The sequence below is a fragment of the Ictalurus furcatus genome, chromosome 3 (genome assembly GCF_023375685.1).
Source record: "Ictalurus furcatus strain D&B chromosome 3, Billie_1.0, whole genome shotgun sequence".
In the NCBI taxonomy this organism is placed as follows: domain Eukaryota; kingdom Metazoa; phylum Chordata; class Actinopteri; order Siluriformes; family Ictaluridae; genus Ictalurus; species Ictalurus furcatus.
Window position 1 is genome coordinate 13685943 of NC_071257.1, and position 16536 is coordinate 13702478.

Sequence of the window (16536 nt, forward strand, 5' to 3'; positions counted from 1 at the left end):
TATGGGTGGAGGTTGATGCAGACCACTGATTGCAAATGCAATCATGACAGAATTGTTACACATTATATGGCCAAAAGTATGTGGTCACCTGACCATCACAGCCATACGTGTTTTTTTGAACATCCCCCTCTGCTGTTATAATAACCTCCACTCTTCTGGGAAGGTTTTCCCCTACAATTTGGAGCCTGGTTGTGGGGATTTGTACCCATTTAGCCACAAGAGCATTAGTGAGGTCCGACACTGATGTAGGAAGAGGAGTCCTCATTCAGCATTTCAGCAAAGGACCTACAGACCTCTCTTGCATCAATAAAGGTCACTGTTCATGACTCCACTATCAGAAAGACATTGGGAAAAAATGGCATCCATGGAAAAGTGGCGAGGCGAAAACCACTGCTAACCCAGAAGAACATTAAGGCTCGTCTGGACTTTGCCAAAACACACCTTGATGATCCTCAAACCATTTGAGAGAATGTTCTGTGGATCCTAAAGGAGAATGTTCGCTCTAAGTTGAAATTCACCAGAACTTGATTATGTGTAGTAAGTCCTCTTAAATTTTTTTTGCTTCAATAACTTTTGTTTACTCAGGTTGCATTTGTTTTGTTATATATATATATATATATATTTTGAGTATCAAAAACAGTATGAGATATACACAAAAACAGAAGAAATCAGGATGGGGCAAATACTTTTTCACACTGGAGGCAGACAACCACAACCACAACAACACAAAAACGATCACAAGCTAGATACCTACTTATATAAGATTGGACAGTTTGGAATATAATAAGCGCCTTGAAAAATATTCAATCACTCCTAAAGCCCTTGACCTTAGAAGAATGTATTCTGTATGTCCACATGAACAGAAATCTGATGCCTGAGGATTTGAGGACTGTGAGTTTGGCAGGACATGGCTGTTAATATCCCTTGCCGTATATTTCGAACGGAGCCAGCAAGAAATAGCTGCATAATGAAGACTAGGTCTCAAGCCCAGGATTCAGCTGCCTAACCACAGGGAAATCATTAGAGGCGGCAAACGCCTGCAGGAGTTTGGGAACAAGCGCAACGTGGCAGACAACTCATGGTACTGTACCACACCAAGGATTCCCTTAAACACACATGAAAGTGCTTTAGGCACTGGAAATGTTGGAATGAACTAGCTCTGCTCTAGCAGACATGCACTTCTGAAACAACCCATCTAATCCAGAAAATCATTTGCTATTATTCTACAACCTGATTTAGGAGTTAGTTTTTAACTAGAGAGCGCCGACCCTGATGGTTTTACGTGTGATGTTTAAAGACGCATGATGACTGAGAAGTCTGACACTCTTTTTTCTATGCTTTCCACAGGCTCTTCATGTTTGTGCCAATGGAGCAACATGCTTTGTCAGTGAGTGAAAGGGTGATTCGTCCATGCTGGCTCTGAGTGCATCCTCCCCCTCTCACAGCCTGAACAGTCAGATTGTTTTAGACTGCGTGCACTCTGTGGGGAACAGGAAGTGTGGTGAAGGCTTCCTTCCATCTGCTCTGATTCCTCTCTCGGTCACTATCGACTTCTCAAAGAACACTGACTCACCTGTCTTGTGGAATGATATGACCGGAAATTGTGAGTTTGATTGACCGTAATTACTTTTATAGACGTTAGAATAAACTATATATGTATTACTTCTCCAAACGTAAGTAACAGAATAATATTCAGTTTCAAAATTACTTTTCTCTAAATCTAATATTATAATATAATTACATTGTTCCTACATGGAAACCTCAGAAAGTCCCACATAACTGAAATCACTCCAGGTGATGTAACAGCTGTGGGACTGTCCACATCCCCATGACCTCATACCGTGATGCAAGAACTATCCATCTCTACAAAGATCAGCTAACATCCCCTGAATACCAGCCTGTATCAGCAAACTCCCTTAAAGGATCAACATAGCTCAGGGTAGACGTTATGCATGTTATAATAAATGACTCGCGTGCAGCCGAATGAAATCTTCAAGAAAGAACTGACTAACGTACGTAAATTTTACAGATGGTTCTACTCAGAAGACACTTTTCCTTCTGTTACTGAGAATATTCATTAAAATTATTTGAGCTCAATATCACAGAGGCAAGACATGTATCAGGTTACAGTAAACCAACCGTTCTGCAGGACAACCAAAAGCTTTTAACTTGAAAAATTAAAAAAGGAGAGATGACAAAAATACACAGAAATACATCCTAGGGTTTTGAACATACATTCACCCAGGACGCTTGCAAAAGACTTTTCCATCCTCTGTTGCCCTCAACATAGGCAATTCCTTTAAAGATGGAAACACAAAACTGCATGATTGCGCATCATACACACATGTTAAAAAACATGTGTATATGTAAATATTAGTGATGTACTTTTACAATTGTTGTGATAGGTAATAGGTTCATGCTGCATTTTTGCTATTCCTGTGAGAAGTCGGTGGATGTACAGTGCTGCTCGGACATCACAGGGGGACATTGTATTGTTAGTGTACTTACAATGCCGTTTAATAGGAGAAAAAATCAACAAACTCAAACATACAGGAAAAAAGGTTATCCAATACCAACTGGGCCTGTGTGAAAATGTATTAGTTACTAATTCCTCAAATCTATAAAACTGCATTCAAAATGGGCTTCAGCTGGACTAGACACAACCAGGCCTGATTACTGCAAACCCTGTTCAATCAAATCAACACTTAAATAGAACTTTTTCAACAGTATAAAGTTTAAGGTTAAAAGGTCTTACCCACTGTGCCAAAATTAAAAGAAATTCCAGAAATGATGAGGAAGAAGGTGATTGAAATATATCAGTTTGGGAAGGGTTACAAGGCTATTTCAAAGGCTCTGGGACTCCAAAGAACCACAGTGAGAGCCATTATCTCCAAATGGATAAACTCTGCATAGTAGTGAATCTTCCCAGAAGTTGCCGAACTTCCAAAATTCGTCCAAGAACACAGCAACTAACCATCCAGGAAGTCACAAAAGAGCCAAGGACAACATCAGAGGAACTATAGGCCTCACTTCATCAATAAAGGTCACTGTTCATGGCGAGGTGAAAACCTCTGCTAACCCAGAAGAACATTAAGGCTCGTCTGAATTTTGCCAGAACACACCTTGATGATCCTCAAACCTTTTGGGACAATGTTCTGTGAACATTCTCAGAATGGCAGCACGGTCAGGCTCCACTGTTAGCTCGTAAAAACAGTGTACAGTGATGTCCAGCCATGTTCAATGCTACATTCATGAGAAATCCAGTGTAGAAATAGTGGCGACAGCAAACACTGGAATGAATGTTCCAGAATGCATAGCAGTTATGACAGAAACTTGGCTCAGCTAGTTAGTGAATTTCAACATGATAAGCACAATTGTGTTGACACCAGTAATAGCATGGACGTCCAAGCTTTGGAACCTGTACCTGTTTGAAGAGTGCACAGATGAAGAGGTGAGAAAGCTGGACACCCTATAGGACTAAAGTGATGCTGCATCACTCTCTTTAGATAGAGATGATCGTCTAGGTTTATACATTTATACTTTGTCTACGTTTACATTGCATCAGATTGTCTACTTTTATCTTTATTGTTCTCTTTTTATATTTATTAATATACTGTCCTTTAAATTACTTGGACACTTTATTCCACATGATACTGTGTGCATCCACTTTACTTATTGACTTACAGATATATGAGTGTGTCTTGCTAGTTTTTGGTGTCTGTAATTGTGTACTGCTTTGACAAAACAATTTCCCTCAGGGATCTATAAAGTACACTATCCATTCATCCATCCATCCATCCATCCATCCATTCATGCATCTATGAAACAAGGATTACTTCCTACTGGTGCTTATATCAGCAGGTAGTTGAACGGCATTGAGGGTAATTGTAGTAAACTGTTAACCAATGTAAAATAGACCAACATGTAAATGAAACTAAAAAGTTCAACAACTCTCATTGAGTTGTTATAGCTATATGTTAATTGCAAGATTAATATGATGCAAGTCATAATATTAACAGAACAGGAACAGAAAGCAAAAGCAAGCAAACATATAATACAATTACAAAACATGAGAACTATCATATTGTGATATGACACAATACCAGCGACTCCATTTCCCAGAATGCACCTGCAGACTACATACATGGCTGACGAGGACTACAGCGCCCAAACACACACACAGACACTTCACCTTGTCCAGAATACTAATTATCTGCACCTGTTCCCAATCACACCATGCTTTAAAAGAGACTGCTCACACATTCCACCTTTGTGAAGTAAACGCTCAGTTGCCCTAGTCTCTGTCCATACCAAGCCTTTCTACTGTGTTGATATTACTGCTTTTGATTCTGTTTTGCCCTTGAATGTGATTATCTACCTTACCTGCTCTAGTCTGTTTGCTTGATTGTTTGACCTTTGCCTCTCCTCGTTTTTGAGCTTTGGACTGTTATAGCTCATTAAAGCTGTAATACTTGCATTTGCTTCCGTCTCAGCTTCCATTACATGACAACAACATTGCACTTGCTACGAAAATAAAATAAAAAGATTATCTTCACTCCTTCTGTCAGAATCACTTTTCAGGCAGGATTTAATCTCCAAGCAGCTTCGCAAAATCTAAACAACCATTTGGCTTGTGCTTCATCTAACACATTACACTGTTCTGCAGTAATGCCAAGTGAAACTCACTTTTCTCTCTAAACAAGTCATTACCACATGTTTACCAGATGATTACACCAGGAAACCCCGTGCACGACTTTTAGAAACGCTCTCCTGCTCTCCCAGACCGGCTCTGTATCTGATTCCCACCCTGTTCTCTCACAGCACGATCTTTATCTTATTTTAACTACATCTCTTATATACTAATGCTGAAGGTATACAGTATAAAGGAGAGGTTGAGCCAATCGCTAAGTAGATGTCTGACTAAAAGGCTGAAAGCTAGATAAAAGGATAAAACGGGAGCTTTACTACTATGAAAGACCGAGCCATGTGTCACTCACTTCACTAAGTAATTGGACGTGTAAAATAACTGCTTGGGATAGTGATGTTAGTTATTCCTCTTATCTAACTTCATTACTGATGTGAAAAGCTCTCTCTATTAAATACAATATAATACGATCATGGAATCTTGTTAACAGGGATAGTCACACAAATCATTATGCCCATATTTTGTGTACACTTGAAATCTTCTAACAGATGTTTAAAGGATAATCTAAATTTCAAAGAACAGATGAAAATCTAGATTTTGTTTCTATATGGTTATAATAAACTTCTGAACGGTAAACGCTTAACACTGGAGAATGATTTAAATATTTACAAACCTGTACACTTGACTGTAATCATTACTGTAACTACTATATAGTGTGCTATATAAACAACAGCTTACTGTCTCTTTTGCACAGATTATTTAGCACAAAGTTTTAATATTTATTAATGCTGTTTACAGAAACAGAATTCAATGTACTGTAAAATGAACGTAATATTTGACTTCAATTAACAACCAAATGTATAGATTTTTAGAAAGAAATTCTTAAAACTACTACATTACCCACTACGTTTAATCAGTTTTATTTATGTCGATTTTGGAATTTGCAGCATTCTGTAAGTGCGCTTGAAAGCAGGCGTGTACCAACAATGCTCTCTAATTGTTCAACAGGCAAAACGACTGATATGACTTAAGAAAAAGTAATCTTTTATTGCCGTAAATCAAAATAACCACAAAGACACGTAGAACCTGAGGTTGTCACCAGGATTTCTGGTATGTACAGTACAGGGCATTTGTTAGAAGCTGAAACTTGATTATTCAGGCAAGTGTGAGGATACACGCTGGTGCTGAGACATCAAAAGGTCTCACTAAATACAGTTTTTAACTGGCTAGCTAGCTCACCAATTTTTCAGATGAACGAGCTGACTTGCTATAATATGAGCTAATGAGAACAAGTTCTAATTGAAGGAGTTAAAAATAACTTTTAGTCATATATAATATCTAACTGTTTTAGTCAGGTCTGACTACTTTTATTTAAAAAATCAAAATCAAAAGTGCAAAGACAGTGAGCTGCCATAATATACTGAAAAAATTGTTGGGGATGGTGGTTCGATTCCCGCCTCCGTCCCACATGCACGGAGTTTGCATGTTCTCCTTGTGCTTCGGGGATTTCCTCTGGGTATTCCGGTTTCCTACCCCAATCCAAAGACATGTGTTGTAGGATGATTGGCATCTCAAAATTGTAGTGTGTGAATGAGTGCGTGTGTGATTGTGCCCTATATTGGGCTGGCACCCCATCCAGGGTGTCCCCTGCCTTATGCTCTGAGTCACCTGGGATAGGCTCCAGGCTCCCCGCGACCCTGTGTAGGATAAGCGGTACAGAAAATGGATGGATGGATAATTGGCTGTATGGTTATTATACTGTCACATCTATGTCTGACTACATGCAGGGACGGATTATGAGACAATAGGCCCTGGGCATCCCCCCACCTCCACCCAAATAAGAGCGACTTTATGTAGAGGCTCTAGATTTGGGGCCCCCTGACTCACTGTGCCTCTGGGCTGTGCCTGACAGGCCCATTCAATAATATATACTTGACTACATGTCACGTATTCCCCTCGCTTATGTTTATGTTTGGCCATGCGCCTTTGTTTTGGTTCCTGAGTTCAGTTGATTAGTTTGGCTATTTATGCTCAGTTGTTTCTGTTCCTATTTGTGAAATCTCCTCAACTAACATCATGCACTTCCAAGCCTTGTTTTCAGCCTCAATATTTCCTGGTGTTCACCGTTGCTCATGTACTCGTCGTTGATATGGATTATGTATGTTTAATTCTGACTACCTGTGCTCTGACCCATGCTACAGTCAATGTTACACTGTGAGTCGAGTCCAAGCTTGTGTTCTCTACCCACTGTCTGGCTTGTCCTTGTGTTTTGACCCCAACCTGCTTCATTATTTACTGATTTAGCCTTGTCCAGTTTATGCCTACTTACTAATAGTCAGATCACCTGACTATTTGTCTGCCTCTCATTTCTGAGCATTTGCCCAGCCCATTGGTCTGCTTATTACATTGTTGGTTTGTTTAAAATTAAAAATAGAAAACCTACATTTGCGTCCATCTGTCTGTCTCATGACACGTACTGAAGTTTTTAGATTGCTCCATCCCTGTTCCAAATGTAAATAATGTATTGATATTCAAAGCATTTTGATTTTGTGCTTATAGTCTGTTGGGGGAAACTGGGTGTCACCAGTTAACAATGGCTGACCTGTTCAAGGATTTCTGCCTTTGTCGGTACACAAAGGCTTGGAGAATTCATTTTAACGACACATACCGTGAAACAAGGTACCGATTTGTTTATCAGAAGAGTCTTCAACACATCATGATCAACGTTACCTAAATCTACACACGCTTTATTGCACATCTTTGGATTTTTTCCTACACAAATCTGTTACAAAATAAACACAAACAATCTCAGCGATTCTCAAACCCGAGATGATCCATTACAGCAGAATAAGCTGAGAAAACAAATTTGGAGCAGAAATACCACATAACCCTGAGAACAGCACAGCACATTTATCGACCTGCCAGCTCTCCGACTAAGGATGAGTAACACCACACTAGCACCACTTATGCATCCTTTAAAACACTGTATTTAAATATAAATTAAATAACATCATTTACTGGTTTAAAATAATCTGCCACATATGAATAGGAATTGTACTGTTATAAACCCTGCGCCCCATGATCCCACCATCATAAAACAACACTCAGCTGTTTTCAGTCTGAATGGACCAGTTAAAAACTGTTTCACGATAAGAAAATAATCAGATCAGTAAAATAACCATCAAAGTACCACTGTATCCTTTGCATACTGTAGGGTATACTCCAGCATGGCAATGCCCCTGTACACAAAGCAAGCTCAATGAAGGCATGGTTTGCCAAGACTGGAGTGGGGGGGGGGGCTACATCTGGAATGGGATGTTCAATAAGCAAACATGAGTGTGATGGTCAGTTGTCCACAAACTTTTGTGAAACAACTTGACAACAGCATGAGTGAAAATAGAATCTTTGAAATATTTACATGAATTTCTTAGTATTTGGTACGCCCCCTTTTTGCTTTAATGACAGCATGCACTCAAGCTAGCATGGACTCCACACGTTTGTGCAAAACCTTAAGATCCGTTTTAGATCAAATACATCAGAGTGTCGTCTGGACACATGCTTCAATAGAAGAGATTAGACATGAGGAAAATCTGACCTTTTGTTCAAAGCAGTTAACATGATCAACATCACACATTTGCTAGAAATGGTGCAGAATCTTGAATATTAAATATGAACATTTATTTACTTTTTAAAAATATTTTCAAATTTAAATGAAATTTTAAATGAAATAAAATTTAAAATCCCAGATTTTCAGTGTGGCCTCAGACTTTTGCACTCCACTGTAATTCATAGTAGTTACTGAAGAATATAGTTTTAGATGAAGAAGAATAAAACCACCAGGAAATGCACAGATGCACATGTCATCATGCTGTAGAGGAAGTGATGCTCCTCCATAATTATGAATCACATAGGGCTCAATGGTCAGAGAGGATACGTGCTGCTTTATAAAAAGCTGAGGGCTGAGCGCTCTGTCAGTAAAAATGGAAAAACTGCAGCTCTGGATGCAGGATTGCATTTTCAAAATCAACGTTATTAAAATCAAACTCTGACTGGATCTGTTATATAGTAAGCAACATTATCACTGTGGGAACTTTGTATATCATTAGACTTACTTTAAATGCTTTTCAGTGAATCACTTTAGTGATAAAATAAGAAGCTGTTTTCTATAAGAGCAAAGCCGTCTTTTTATATCCTGCTTTGTTAAACAGAGTGTGGTGGAATAATCCACTGCAAATACACCAGAGGAAACATTCACGCTAATAGCTGCAACACCCAGACCAGATGGGACGGGACAGAAATCAGACGCACCCATGGTCTATTATTTTTGCATCATTCAGGCCGTGTCACTGTTTCACAGCTGGTCTGTTCTTGGCCTGGAGGATAAACCAACAAAACAGTATTTTATTTGATAACCAATATAGGAGATAATTCAATAAAGTTGATTTGATTTTAACCCGAAATGGGTGCATGGAGCAAATTGGGCAGCCCATTGCGGGCCAACAGCACTTTGTATCGTATGACAATAAGATCATAAAAGACTTTACAAAAGAGTTAAGAGTTAAAGAGTTTGTGTTGTCTTTCTAGCCATGTACAAATAAAACCAATTAGCATTCTCCAAGGCCATTACAGTGGGCACAGAGAGCAGTGCACATAATCGACAATATAAGATACCCTAATTGTGCTAACATGCTAAGTGGATGCTTCCTATAAAGATAAGGCAACCACCTGCAGAGGTGTTTTTTGTGTGTGCTCTTTGTCTGTTCTGGACACTTTAACTGTGTTAAATGCAGTCAGAGGCGCCGGTTGGAATTTCGGGCACCTGAAAATATCACGCATCAGCCCCTTGCGTCAACTGCCTTAGCAGAACCTGTCACAAAATTAAAATGTGTAAGGTATTCATAATATGACTCTTTACACGGCCCCCTTCTGAAACCTGTGAATGTAGTGCTATTAAGTATTAAGTAATGCATTTGACACTAGAAGTGCTTCATTTTAACGGGAATTTGATATGTGTGAAGTGCTTTAAAAGACTGTGTTTAATGATCACTCTTCGCAGGACACACGCCCACAGCTGTCTTTCAACCAACAAACCCCGTCCAGGTTTATTCAGATACTGCTGACGTTCCACTTGTTCTCGTGAACTGATGAAGACGGTGCGGCAAATCGTCTTCAGAAACCTGATTTGAGTGGAATTCGTTTCACAAGTGGACGTCCAGGATTAAATACCGTTATGAAACCCTGGAGGTGGTAGGCGAACGTGCTAACCACTAAGCCACCATGCGCCCTGCATATCTCTTCTAAATGCGAATTTTGTCATTGTTTTGGCGCGCACTAGCTTATAGATAACCTTAAGGCTAACATAAAGATGAACTAAAAGTCACAAAACTTCCATTTTGATTTCATGTGTTTATACTTTAATGTCTAACACCACCCCAAGGTTGATTATTTTCCTAGAACAGCCCACCAAGGTCCATGCAGTTCTCCTGGAATTCCCCGTTATCACATACCACAGCCAGCCTTGTGGAAGTGAAACAATATTGAGGAGGGTGCGTGGGGGGTGGAATTGGGGTAAAATCATGGCCTGCTTGCTTTGTTATCAGATCAGCACACAGATGTGACTGTAACTAACACGTAATAATGCGTAATGACGTGATAATGAGCACTGGGCCTGTGTTAGGTGTCTCTGCTTCCCAGTGGGGAACCAGATGTGTGCACAGAATCAAAACAAAGAGATGAGATGCTCGCTATCACTCAGTCCTCAGACCTGCTCAGTTGTATTTCTGTAAAGCCAGGCAAAGAGAAATAAAGCAGACCCAGTCTTACTGAAGAATAAAGGAGAGTGTATGTTAGGAAGAGGAGCTGGATTAGATGAAGGGACGCTGATTCTAATGCTTTATCATGAACGTCCTTCTCCGAAAGAAATAACGGAAATCCTCTCAACTGACCAAGCATATGTCAGGCCTGCGTCTGCAGAGATCTTTAAATAATCGCTCAGATGTGTGCACTTTAAAAAACAAACAAACAAAAAAACAACACTGTCGATCGATTCATGATGTTAGAAAGCTATTGATGCGTTAAAAAAAAACATCAGGATAGCTGAGTGCACACACACACACACACACACACGCTGGGATGCTACTTGCAGTAGACGCCGGTGGAAACATGTTTTTACGACCATCAGTTCTGTCAAGAAAGACAATTTGAGCTGTCAGCTTTGCCTGATAAAGGACTCGCTGAAGAGGAAAGCTCACACCGCGGCCCCGGGTCACCGTGTAAACAACCAGAAGAATAATGTAGATGCCAACAATAAGCTAGGCTCGCGGTCTGCAAATATCTCCCAGCTACTAATGCATCGCTGAATAACACCACAAATAATATATTTGTATAAATTTCGATAGAACATATTAGTTACATATAACTTACCCCTTTTCTATTCTGCACAGGCGGGGTTTTTTTTAACGTGTAGCAGTTAAACGGTTTTTCAGTGCCCTGCCCAATGCGTGGCTCCTGCGTCTCTGGTTGCTCAGGAATAACGCTATTCCTAACAAACAGCGGCGACACACGGCGGGCTGAGAGACACAGAGAGAGAGAGAGAGAGAGAGAGAGAGAGAGAGAGGGCGGAGATCATCCGCAGCGCCAGCGTCCGCACTGCCAGCGTAACCAGGGGGCGGGGCTTACCAACTCCCGGAAGCACATACGCACGCTAGGCAACGTCCTAGTAATTTATTATTATTATTATTATTATTATTATTATTATTATTATTATTAGTTACCTACCGTAATTAAGAATACGTTTAATGTGTTTATAATATGTATAGTGTTCAGCCTATAAGATTTTTTTTTTTTACTTTTACATTAGTCTACCTCTCTTGAAATTTCCACCATGTTGTAGTTTTTACTCTGTCCACCGCGGTTTAGTGAACACGAGGACGCTTTCTACAAAGGACTACATATCCCAGCTGCAACCACGACGTTTACGGAAGTGAGCTCTTCAGGTTCAACCGTTACCGGCTGTGCTCGTTATCAACATATCGACTGTGTTAGAAAACTGAAACGGCTACAGGGAAAGAATACCGTACTGTCTCTTGAAATAAATGCTGAAATGAAGCCTTCGCTATACTCCGACGAAGATGAAGAGATAGGAACTTATCAGGAGAAATTGAGAGGTGATGAGTGATTTGTTAGCTAGCCATAATCACTGCAGCATCTCTGCGGATGTGTTATCATTAGTATTAGTATAAAAATTATTTTTAAAAAATAATATTTTGTTTCCATCGTTTTAATTCATCACGTGACTTACAGCATAACACAAACTGTGCAATCATACCCAAAGCTATTGAAATCTCCAGCTAGTTCATTACTTAGGCAGAGACAGATTAGTTATGGCTAAACAAACAAACAAAAACAATCATATCACAATACTTTAAATACATCTTCACCACTGCATATATATTATTCTGCAAACAAAAACCAATATTATTTGTAGGGATGCACCGAATGTTCGGCAACCGAAATTATTCGGCCGAAAATTACTTACTTTAAAAAGTGTATCATGATGCTATTATATAGCAATATCTACACCCCTGGCAAAAAACAAAAACAATGGGATGAGCCCAAAATGGAAAATTGGGGGGGGGGGGGGGGTTTACTTCCATAGTTCCATAGTCATGTATCAAGAAACTCTGGACTCCAGTTCCCATCAGCCACTGCACTGCACTAGCTGTCACATGACCACCTGCACCTGATTCACGTTTTGTTAATGAGCACTCCTGTATATATAGTCATTGTCTGCACTGTTTGCGGGTCTTTCGTTGTCCTAGACTCTTGTCGTTTATGTCTCGGTTTTTTGTTTCATGCCACAGTGTTATATCAAGTTGTCTTAGTTTCATAGTACGTTTGTTTAAATAAATTTCATTATCTGCACTTGCTTCTGCCTCAACCTCGATACGTGACAATAGTCTTCTTGTACACAAAGGTAAAATCATGATGGTGATTAAAATGTTTGGTGTAGAAGTCAAACACATGTCTGCGCGTACAAAATAAAAATCCAACAAAACAAAGGCATGGCCTAAACATCTAAAGAAATCAAAGGGAAAAGCGATCCATTTCTCGGTTACTTAATGTTTGTTTAATTTCCTGACCAATGATTTTTTGTTAAGACCATTAAAAGCTTAACATTTTGCCATTTTGTAGTGTATATCGTATGTCTAGCCCGAATAAACAGAAACTTAAAACAAATATAAAGTCACGACATTGCTAAAACTTATGGGAAGAGAGGAGCCAATATGTTTAAAACAAAACAAAACAAAAAAAAAACTGATCCAAGGTGGATGAGGATTGAAGTGAATGAAGTGTTTATCTGGAAAGTATCAAGATTCACCATACCACCTACATCAGTTTAGTCTGTTTAGTCGGTTTTTAGACTTTAATTATGAAATTGTTTCAGCGGGCCAACCGCAGTATTCAGCAGCTAAGCAGCGTGCTGGTGAACCAGAGCTCCAATGCTGAGGCACTGGAGCAATCGAGCAGTCAGCACAGCCCACCAGAGAGCTCGAGACAACTAACACAGCAGATGAAAGCAGGTACAAATCTGCACAATTTACATTTTGGTCAGTGCCGACCTACTATAAAGAGGAAGGAGAGTGCACTTATCGTTTGTGCTTTTAATTTTTCAGTCAGTCAGCTGCGTTAATTGCTTCAGAAACAACCGAAAGAAGTCAACTCTCCTTCACCTTCAAAAAGGAAACCTGTTCCAAAGGTAAGGTGTATGAGGTGTATATGGGTTGTTAACAAACATGAGAGGAAGATTAAACCCGACCGCTGGAATTAGAATCCATATGGTTTTGTCTAAAATGACAGGGATGTATCAGAACAATATGATAATTCATTATTACACATCATTTTGTACTGATTTGACTTTTAGATGGCTTACATTTATCAGAAAATATTCTGCACAGCTAACGATAAAGTAATAATAATAATTGTGTTTATGTATATACAAAGTTTTTAAAACACACCTATTACGGTTTTGAAACGTGCCTAATTTTGTTTAAAAGGTCTCATACAATAGATTTACATGAATCCAAGGTCAAAAAACACTTTAATGTGCTCTTAATTTAACTTGCAGCATAACGTTTTTTCCCCCAGTGTCACAAACGACTCGTTCAATGATCCGTTCTAAAGGATTCATTCTAAACTCCTCCTTTCTGAGAGCATACTCTGCTCTGATTGGTCAGATGCCCCTGTCTTTTGTGACTGGTCTACCGCAGTCAGCATGTTGAAAAGGAAACGCCTACTATCATAACAAGTTTCAGCTGTCTTTCAGCGAGCAGCTAATGAAGACCAGAGGTGGGTTTTTTGTTACAAACCTATGTAGGTTAGTACAGGAAGTAAGTCTGGAATCACTAACGACTCGTTTCAGCTGTTCAGAATCGGTTCCTTTTTTGGAAGTCAATAACTCCGTTTGTCGTGCGCTTTGCCGACATTTTACTTTCACAAACAGCTCTATAACACACAACATAAAAGGTCATATTTGAAAAACCATAATAAGTCCAACTTTTTAAAATAGTCAATAGCGTTTAGCTTACCCTCCCTCCCGGGCTAATGGCGCGTTCATATTTACGTATATTTACATATTTAAAGATCATATTTATGAGTTGAAACCACATGAACACCACCATAAAGTCGTATTTATGACGGAAAATTCAGGTCTGAGGGTCCAAGTTGGGGGCGTGTCAGTAAGAAAACATGGTGGAATCAATGGATGCAGTGTCTGTAGTTGACGGTAAATGTCGTGACTTTATATTTGTGTTAAGTTTCTGTTTATTCGGGCCACAAAATGGCAAAATGTTAAGCTTTTGATGGTCTTAACAAAAAATCATTGGTCACGAAATTAAACATACATAAAGTAACCAAGAAAGGGATCGCTTTTCCCTTTGATTTCTTTAGATGTTTAAGCGTTGTCTTTGTTTTGTTGGAGTTTTTTTTCTTCATTCAGCCATTAAAGAGGACAATGGATTTAGCCCATGTGCTGGGGGATGGGTCTGGGTAGTGTGAAAATCTTAGCTAAGAGCCAGCAAAGAGCATAGAGGCCAAATGACACCTACATTTTAAATGCAATTCATGTGATAAACTAGACATGTCTGGGATGGTTGGATTTTCTCTAGTTTCAGGAATCTTTTACCTCTTTAAATCCTAAGTACAGATGAACAGATTATTAGCAGTGGATGTAAATGTATCTAAACACTGTAAACGTGTTTAAAATTAACAGTGACTATATATAGTGACACACAATGTCTATATTATTAAGTTATTATAATATTGTTGATTTACTATTTATGTTTGTCTCACACCTCCAGGGTCCAGGGTTCGAGTCCTGCCGGGGCCATGTGTGTGCGGAGTTTGCATGTTCTCCCCGTGCGGCGGGTACTCCAGTTTCCTCCCCCAGTCCAAAGACATGCATGGTAGGCTGATTGGTGTGTCTAAATTGTCCATAGTGTATGAATGGGTTTGTGAATGTGTATGTGAGTGTGCCCTGCGATGGACTGGCACCCTGTCCAGGGTGTACCCCACCTCGTGCCCGATGCTCCCTGGGATAGGCTCCAGGTTCCCTGTGACCCTGAAAAGGAGTAAGTGGTAGAAGATGGATGGATTTACTATTTCACATTTTGAAGCAGTCAGCAAAAGAAAGCCATTAAGGAGAACAATATATTTAGCCCCTGTGCTGGGGGATGATAGGTCTGCTTAGTGTGAAAATCTCAGCTAAGAGCCAGCAAAGAGCATAGAGGCCATATGACGCCTGCATTTTAAATGCATTTCATGTGATAAACTGGACATGTCTGAGGTGGTTGGAAAGCCCATTTTCTCTAGTTTCAGGAACTTTTTGAATGGTGTCTCTATGCCCATCCAAAGTGGAGAAAGCTTATCAGCAATGATGTGCTCCCCAGCTTAAGTTAAAACCTAAAGGCCTGCAGACTGGACTGCCATCCTGTGGACAATTGTGGAATCTACATTATAAATGTTAATATATATTTACTATATGTAATGTAATTGGAATTATTATATTATTATAAAAGTGTTTACATATATTTTTTTATTTAAATTATTTATTTTATGATTTTATAAAGGTGGACTTTTGGATACCTCCACATGTGCTCTAAAAAACTATTAGGGTGTACTATATACCATAATAAAAGATAACACCATGTTTAAGCTGTGTGGTCCTGCTCTATAAGGGATGTTCCAGTACTTTTGGACACCTCCACATGTGCTCTTAAAAAACTACTAGGGTGTACTATATACCATAATAAAAGATAATACCATGTTTAAACTGTGTGGTCCTGCTCTATAAGGGATGTTCCAGTACTTTTGGCCACCTTCACATGTGCTCTTAAAAAAAACTACTAGGGTGTACTATATACCATAATAAAAGATAACACCACGTTTAAGCTGTGTGTTACTGCAATGAGGGCTCTCCCAATGCATGCTATGAGGGATGTTCCAATACTTTTGGACACTTCCACATGTGCTCTAAAAACTACTTGGGTGTATTATACACTGTAATAAAAGATAACACCATGTTTCAGCTGTGTGGTCCTGGACACTTCCACATGTGCTCTAAAAAACTACTAGGGTGTTCTTTACACCATAATAAAAGATAACACCATGTTTCAGCTGTGAGGCATGTCCCCCAATACCTGCTATGAGGGATGTCCAAATACTTTTGGACACTTCCAAAGGTGCTCTAAAGAAACCACCAGGGCTACCTGGTGCTCGGTCCCAGGGAGATCTGTTTGGAACTCGCTCATTTTGCCCAAAAATCATGCACTTCAATCGGGGAAACACAGCAAGGAAAGCTGCCTGGGGCTCATCTCCAGGGAGATCCGTATAGA

The 16536-nt window shown here is 39.5% G+C and overlaps 1 protein-coding gene and 1 long non-coding RNA gene across 11 annotated transcripts in view; one reads left to right on the plus strand and one right to left on the minus strand.

Annotated features, from left to right (window-relative positions):
- cep170aa (centrosomal protein 170Aa) overlaps nt 1-11194 on the minus strand; it is a 58444-nt gene extending 47250 nt beyond the window's left edge. For all 10 annotated transcript variants that reach the window (XM_053620841.1, XM_053620848.1, XM_053620847.1 and 7 more), the window contains exon 1: nt 11069-11194. The gene's annotated coding sequence lies outside the window, so the exon portion shown is untranslated. The remainder of the gene's footprint in view (nt 1-11068) is intronic.
- A 132-nt stretch (nt 11195-11326) lies between these two features.
- Nucleotides 11327-15893, plus strand: LOC128605433 (uncharacterized). The gene is made up of 5 exons (XR_008385554.1): nt 11327-11811; nt 13092-13227; nt 13321-13403; nt 13793-13993; nt 15004-15893. It is a non-coding gene; the product is annotated as an uncharacterized LOC128605433 (long non-coding RNA).
- The last annotated feature ends 643 nt before the right edge of the window (nt 15894-16536 follow it).